Genomic DNA, 8040 nt, shown 5'->3' on the forward strand with positions numbered 1-8040 from the left:
AAGCAATCTATCAACTCAACTCATTCTGTCAATCTATCAACTTCAACTCATTCAGAACACTGTTGTTAGACTTTTAACCAAAACCAGGATGAGGGAACAGATCATTCCTGTAGTAGCTTCACTGTATTAGCTTCTATCTTTTAAAATTGATTTTAAAGTTCTATTTCTTATTTTAAAGCTCTTAATATTCTGGGACCAAAGTACATCACAGATTTTGTTTTATAATTTTGCTCAAGTTCTCAGGTCTTCTTCCACTGGTCTCTTAAATTTAAAAAACCTCCCTCAAAAGATTATTGGCAGGTCGGCTTTTTTGAACTACACTCCTAAAACTATAGGGGATGCAAACTCATTTGACACTTCTACAGGCAAGCTCAAAATCTATATATTTAACCTTACTTTTAATAAATTATTTTATTTTCAATTTTGCATTTTTATGCCATTATAAAGCACTTTGAACTACATCATCTGTATGAAAAGTACTCTATAAATCAGAATGTGAAATAAAGTTAGTAATAATTAGTATGATCATTATGTTTCCAGAATCCACCCAGGAACTTGAAACTGCTCACCCTTTCCACTTCTGATCCCTCTTTGATGATTGGTGTGTGTTCCCTCGACTTCCCCTTTGCGAAGTCCTCAATCAATTCCTTGGTCTCACTAACATTGAATACAAGCTTGTTGTTGTGATACCACCCAACCAATTGATCTATCTCACTCCTGTACGCCTCCTTGTCACTATCTGAAATTCTGCTAACAATAGTTGTGTCATCAACAAATTTATAGATGGAGTTTGAGCTGAGCTTAGCCACACAATCATGGGTGTGTTTAGAGTGGAGCAGAGCTAAACACGCATTCTTCAGTGTGCCAATATTGATTATCAGTGAGAACAAGATATTATTTCCAATCTGCACAAACTGTGGTCTTCTGATGAGGAAATCAAGGATCCATTTGCAGACAAAGGTACAGATGTACAGGTTTTGCAGTTTGTTGATTAGGAGTGAGGGTATCATTGTGTAGAATGCTGAGCTGAAGTCAATCAGCAGCAGGCTGACGTAGGTATTACTATTGTCCAGGTGATCCAAGGCCAAGTGGAGGGCCAGTGAGATTGCATCCGCTATAGACCTTTTGTGGTGATAGGTAAATTGCAGTGGATCCAGGTCCTTGCCCAGGCAGGAATTGGTTCAAGCATGACAGTGAGAATAGGAATAGGATGAGGTGGAGGATAAATGTGTGGCTGAGGGATTGGAGCAGGGGGCAGGGATTCAGATTTCTGGATCATTGGGACCTCTTTTGGTTGCACTTGAATCCCAGGGGGACCAAAATCCTGGCAGGGAGGTTTGCTAATGCTACTGGGGAGAGTTTAAACTGGAATTGTTGTGGGGTGGGAACTGAACTGAAGAGACTGGGGAAGAGGAGATTAGCTCACAAATAAAGAAAGCTTGTAGACAGTGTGAGAGGGATAGAGAAAGGACGCGTTCAGAACAAAGTCTTGAGATGTGTCTATTTCAATGCAAGGAGTGTTGTGAACAAAGCAGATAAGCTTAGAACGTTGATCAGAACTTGGAGATATGAAGTGGTAGCCATTACAGAGACTTGGATGGCTCAGGGACAGGATTCGTTTTTTCAAGTCCAGGGTTTTAGATGTTTCAGAAAGGACAAGGAAGGAGGCAAAAGAGGTGGGGGAGTGGCACTGCTGATCAGAGATAGTGTCATGGCTGCAGAAAGGATGGACACCATGGAGGGATTGACTATGGAGTCTCTGTGGGTGGAGGTTAGGAACAGGAAGGGGTCAATAACTTTACTGGGTGTTTTTTATAGGCCGCACAAGAGTAACAGGGATATCGAGGAGCAGATAGGGAAACAGATCCTGGAAAGGTGTAATAATAACAGAGTTGTCCTGATGGGAGATTTTAATTTCCCAAATATCAATTGGCATCTCCCAAGAGCAAGGGGTTTAGATGGGGTGGAGTTTGTTAGGTGTATTCAGGAAGGTTTCTTGACACAATATGTAGATAAGCCTACAAGAGGAGAGGCTGTACTTGATCTGGTATTGGGAAATGATCTGGTCAGGTGTCAGATCTCTCAGTGGGAGAGCATTTTGGAGATAGTGATCATAATTTTATTTCCTTTACAATAGCATTGGAGAGAGATGGGAACAGACAAGTTAGAAAAGTGTTTAATTGTATTAAGGGGAATTATGAGGGTATCAGGCAGGAGATCGGAGGCTTAAATTGGAAACAGATGTTCTCAGGGAAAAGTATGGAAGAAATGTGGCAAATATTTGGGGATATTTGAGTAGAGTTCTGTATAGGTACGTTCCAATGAGACAGGGAATTTATGGTAGGGTATAGGAACCGTGGTGTACAAAGGCTGTCAAGAAGAAAAATCTAGTCAAGAAGAAAAGAAAAGCTTACAAAAGGTTCAGACAGCTAGGTAATGCTAGAGATCTAGAAGATTATAAGGCTACTAGGAAGGAGCTTAAGAAGGAAATTAGGAGAGCCAGAAGGGGCCATGAGAAGACCTTGGTGGACAGAATTATGGAAAACCCCAAGGCATTCTACAAGTATGTGAAGAGCAAGAGGATAAGATGTGAAAGTATAGGATCTATCAAGTGTGACAGTGGGAAAGTATGTATGGAACTGGAAAAAATAGCAGAGGTACTTAATGAATACTTTCCACTATTCACTATGGAAAAAGATCTAAGTGATTGTAGTGATGACTTGCAGCAGACTGAAAAGCTTGAGTATGTAGATATTAAGAAAGAGGATGTGCTGGAGCTTTTGGAAAGCATCAAGTTGTATAAGTCACCAGAACCAGACGAAATATACCCCAGGCTACTGTGGGAGGCGAGGGAGGAGATTGCTGAGCCTCTGGTGATGATCTTTGCATCATCAACAGGGACAGGAGAGGTTCCAGAGGATTGGAGGGTTGCGGATGGTGTTTCTTTATTCAAGATAGCCCAGGAAATAATAGGCCAGTGAGTCTTACCTCAGCGGTTGTTAAGTTGATGGAGAAGATCCTGAGAGGCAGGATTTATGAACATTTGGAGAGGTATTATATGATTAGGAGTAGTCAGCATGGCTTTGTCAAGGGCAGGTCATCCCTTACGAGCCTGATTGAATTTTTTGAGGATGTGACTAAACACATTAATGAAGGAAGAGCAGTAGATGTAGTGTATATGGAATTCAGCAAGGCATTTGATAAGGTACATCATGCAAGGCTTATTGAGAAATTAAGGAGGCATGGGATCCAAGGGGACATAGCTTTGTGGATCCAGAACTGGCTTGCCTACAGAAGGCAAAGAGTAGTTGTAGATGGGTCATATTCTGCATGGAGGTCAGTCACAAGTGGAGTGCCTTAGGGATCTGTTCTGGGACCATTACTCTTCGTGATTTTTATAAATGACCTGGATGAGGAAGTGGAAGGATGGGTTAGTAAGTTTGCTGATGACACAAAGGTTGGAGGTTTTGTGGATAGTGTGGAGGGCTGTCAGAGGTTACAGCAAGACATAGATAGGATGCAAAACTGGGCAGAGAAGTGGTAGATGGGGTCCGAGTCCATAGGATGCTCAAAGCAGCTGCGCAATTTGACTCTGTGGTTAAGAAGCCGTATGGTGTATTGGCCTTCATCAATCATGGAATTGAATTTAGGAGCCAAGAGATAATGTTGCAGCTTCATAGGTCCCTGGTCAGACCCCATTTGGAGTACTGTGCTCAGTTCTGATCAACTCATACAGGAATAATGTGGAAGCCATAGAAAGGGTGCAGAGAAGATTTACAAGGATGTTATCTGGATTGGGGAGCATGCCTTTTGAGAATAGGTTGAGTGAACTCGGTCTGTTCTCCTTGGAGCGAAGGAGGATGAGAAGTGACCTGATAGAGGTGTTTAAGATGATGAGAGGTATTGATCATGTAGATAGTCAGAGGCTTTTTCCCAGGGCTGAAATGGTAACCACAAGAGGATACAGGTTTACGGTGCTGGGGAGTAGATACAGAGGAGATGTCAGGGTTAAGTTTTTTACACAAAGAGTGGTGAGTGCGTGGAATGGGCTGCCGGCAACAGTGGTGGAGGTGCATATGATAGGGTCCTTTAAGGGGCTTTTAGATTGGTACATGGAGCTTATAAAAATAGAGGGCTGAAGGTAAGCCTAGTAATTTCTAAGGTAGGGATATGATCGGCACAACTTTGTGGGCCGAAGGGCCTGTATTCTGCTGTAGGATTTCTATGTTTCTATATTTTCTAACCTCTCAAAGCACTTCATCAAAGTAGATATGAGTGCCACTGGGCGATAGTCATTGAGGCAGATCAACTTGCTCTTCTTAGGCACTGGTATGATTGTCTCCCTTTTGAAGCAGGTGAAAACATTGGCTGCAGCAGTGAGAGACTGAAGATGTCCTTGAACCACACAAAATCAAAATTCGAATAGTTAAACAAAATGTTACCTGTCAGTGGGGTTCTTACAACAATAACCACTAGCATGGAAGTCAAGAAAGGGAACCTTGGTAAGGGGACAGGCATTGTATTTTGCTTCATCTGTTCCATCATGGTTTTGTTTTTTGCAGTTTGGATCCACGTTATCAAATCATCACAGTTAGTTCAGGTACTAGTCCTGTCTGGAGTGTCCTATCTCAGTTCCTGCTTGACAAAGCACAAAACGAAGTTTAGAGTGGCTCAGAGTAGGTTGGGGATTTCATTTGTCCTTTAAGTTAGCCTGTTGTTTCACAAAACGTCTTAATAAGTCTTAATAAGGACAAGCTAAGATACTGTTTTGAAGTATTGAACCAGAAACAGTGAACAACAAATCTAATATGTTCAGTCATGCAACTTATCATTATGAATTGCTTTGATTCTTAATAATCACAAATGAAATAATAGTTAATGGTAGTTTATTAAATTTCCTCTCTAGAGTGTTAAAACTAATGATTTACAATTCTTGGACACAATTACATACATTGGATGTGCATTATCCATCATAGGACTATTGGCAACCATTGTGGCACCAATCCGAATGAGGTAAGGACTTTTTTTAATAACTTTCATTGTGGTGACTTTTTTTGTACAAGGAATCAATATATAATCTGCAGACAGAAAAATTCTCAGCCACTTGATGGACCTTGTGTAGTCCATTGGAAAACAGCTTAAGGCATGGTAGCCATTTAGTTTCAGCTAAAACAAAATCCACAGAAAGCAGCTGTGTCAATCAAGGCAGGCAATACTGAGCCAGGATTACTTGTGTTTGCTCAGTGCGGTAACTGTAGACAAAAAACTTTAATTACTGAAAGTGATCTTGCCTTTTCCTGTGCCAGCTCCATGGGTTCCCATAAGGACTTGGATTTAGGGCAACAATGGTTGAAGCATCCAGAATAAGTCATAAGTATTTAAAAATTAAATTGTGGTTCTGATGCCTTGGGCTTTTGGGGTTTCTGCTTTCAGGAGCCTGACCCGACATATGAGCTACATGCTGATGAAAACGGGGTTAAGCAGCACTACATCTGAGCTTCTGTGTAGACAAATCATAAAAATCAGTCCCATTATAAATTCTAACTTAGTGGTGGTGTTGAATTCAGTGCTGTACTTTCATAGAAGTACCATTGTTTACAGTATGATTTCACTATGTTAGCAAAGATGGAGTTAATAGAGTTATTCCTATACCATTTATTTTGCCTCTCCCAAATGGGAGGAATTCACATACTGTGCAAGCTGAGTTATCAATAAAATTCAGCTGAGTGTCCTGCAAGTTGGTGTCCTGGTAGGCTCTGCTCTCTCCCTCACTAACAAACTCAACATGGTGTCAGAAGTGGTTGATCATTGATGAGTTGGTAATCATGATTACAGACTAAGTGAGATGCCCAATAAAAAAGAATTTACAGTATGATTGCTCGGGTTCTCATATCTACGGAATAAGTCCATAGACTTATCAACCTAAACTGCCTATGCTGGTTTGTTAATTGTATACGTCATGAGGCTGAGCTGAGAAAGGGCCAGAATTGCTAGGCAATGCCTTCAAGCCACACCTAAAAGTGGATGGGTTGTGATAATCCATGGGCCACTAGCCAGGGGAAGTGCACAGAGACACAAGCACAGTAGGAAAGTCAGTCAAACTGTCAGGGAGAGAAAAGAAAGCTTCTGTATTCCAAATAAATAAACTGTTATGATCCCAGCCCCCTCCTTTGTGAGAATTGCAAGAGCACCCGTTGAGGGGGGGGGTCAGTAGACCCAGTAGGAGAGAGAGAGAGAAACGTGCTAAATTGCACGTCCCACCCGGGATACAGAATAAGACGACAGCGACTATTGTCTCATGGAGACCACGTGAAAAGCCCTCGGGCAAGGTGGGCTAGTTGAGAGAGAGACCGCACCATCCCAAACTGATTAACACCTGCGACCCCGTGAGGAAGTATAAAGGAGGGTCTCAGGGGGACAGCCCCCTCAGACGCACCAAGAAGACATGAGAGTGTCCCGCAGCAGCGGGAAGCCATTCTGAAGGAAGCCACGTGCGTTAGATTCCGGGATTGGAATCTGTGGCTGGAATCACAGAAAACCACTTTTATCTAACATCGGGGAGAGGAAACCAACGCTCCCCCGATTTCACAGAAGATTCATCGAGACTCGGCAAGTTCTTTCTCTTCTCCCCCCCAATCTCTCTCTCTCGGTCGCCCCACGTGAAACCCAGCGATTTTCAAAGGGCTGAGGCCCGCAGACTTTCAGAGTGACTTTTATATTTCCAACGGACAATCTATTAACCCCTAGACAACAGCAGAGCTCACTTCTTAATGATGAGTATTACTATACCCGCACTTTAGATTGAGTGTTGACGATGTGCACTATCTGAATGTATGTATTAACCCTACTTTTGTGTCCCTTTATAAATAAAACGTTTGAAAATAGTGACATCAGACTTCAACGGACCTCTCTATCTTTGCTGGTAAGTTCTCCAGTTACGGGATTCGTAACAAAAAAAACAAGCAAACAGGAAAATGGAGCAAATACATGCTGTATCTACAACTACCTACCTAATAAAGTCCCCTGAGACATTTGATTTCTCTAAACCAGAAGACTTTGAGGGATGGCACAGGCACTTTGAGAGATTTAGAGTTGAAGCAATATCATTCAGGCTTCAGAAGAACATGAAGTAAGCACACTGGTACACTGCATGGGTGACAAAGCAGGTGACATCGTGGGTTGATTAGGACTGACAAATGTCAGAAAAAAGAGTACAAAACTGTTCAGAACAAATTCAAAGAATATTTCACAGGAAAGTGAAATGTGATACATGTGAGAGCAAAGTTCAAATCCAGAAAACAGGAGCCAGATGAAAGTGTAAATGACTTCATCACAGCACTGTATGGCCAGTCAGACAATTGTGCATATGGAAATCTGAGAGATGAGCTCTTTAGAGACAAGGTTGTTGCCAGCCTACTAGAGACTAAATGGTTGCAGGCAAAACTCACACGAGAGAAAGTTATTACAATGGTCAGGCAGACTGAGAATGTACGTTGGTAACAGGCAGAACTCAGTCACAAAAACATTGCCGAGGAAAAGCGAGAAGCAGTACAAAAGTGAAGGAAGGAGACAAACAAGGTGCAGTTGGAAAAGACGACAGTAAGAGGTGACAGTAGAGCCCAACTCAAACAAAACAGACAAGCGAAACAAAGAGCTGGTAAAATGTCCAACTGCAGGAGATGTGACAAGTCTCTAGTCCACGTCAAAGAGCTCTGTCCAGCAAAAGCAGTCAAGTGCCACCACCTCAATAGAGTTATCCATTAAAAAGCCAGTGTCACTCAAAAACAGATATTCAGGAGGTCAAAGAAGACCATGATTCAGGCAAAGAGAGAGCTTTCCTTGGGGCTCTAGATTCAGTCAGGCAAGGCTGGTGCAGCATGCACCATGCAATTGCAAAATGAGGCAGTGATGTTCAAAAATGTACACTGTGGCAGGTGTCACAGCCGTCCTCAAATATCTGTGCACAAAATTGGTAAAGAAAACAGGGATTATGCTAAACCCAACTTAAAAGGGGACTCGTGGGCCCAGGGAAAAATAAGC

Source organism: Hypanus sabinus, chromosome 2 (genome assembly GCF_030144855.1).
Source record: "Hypanus sabinus isolate sHypSab1 chromosome 2, sHypSab1.hap1, whole genome shotgun sequence".
Lineage (NCBI taxonomy): Eukaryota > Metazoa > Chordata > Chondrichthyes > Myliobatiformes > Dasyatidae > Hypanus > Hypanus sabinus.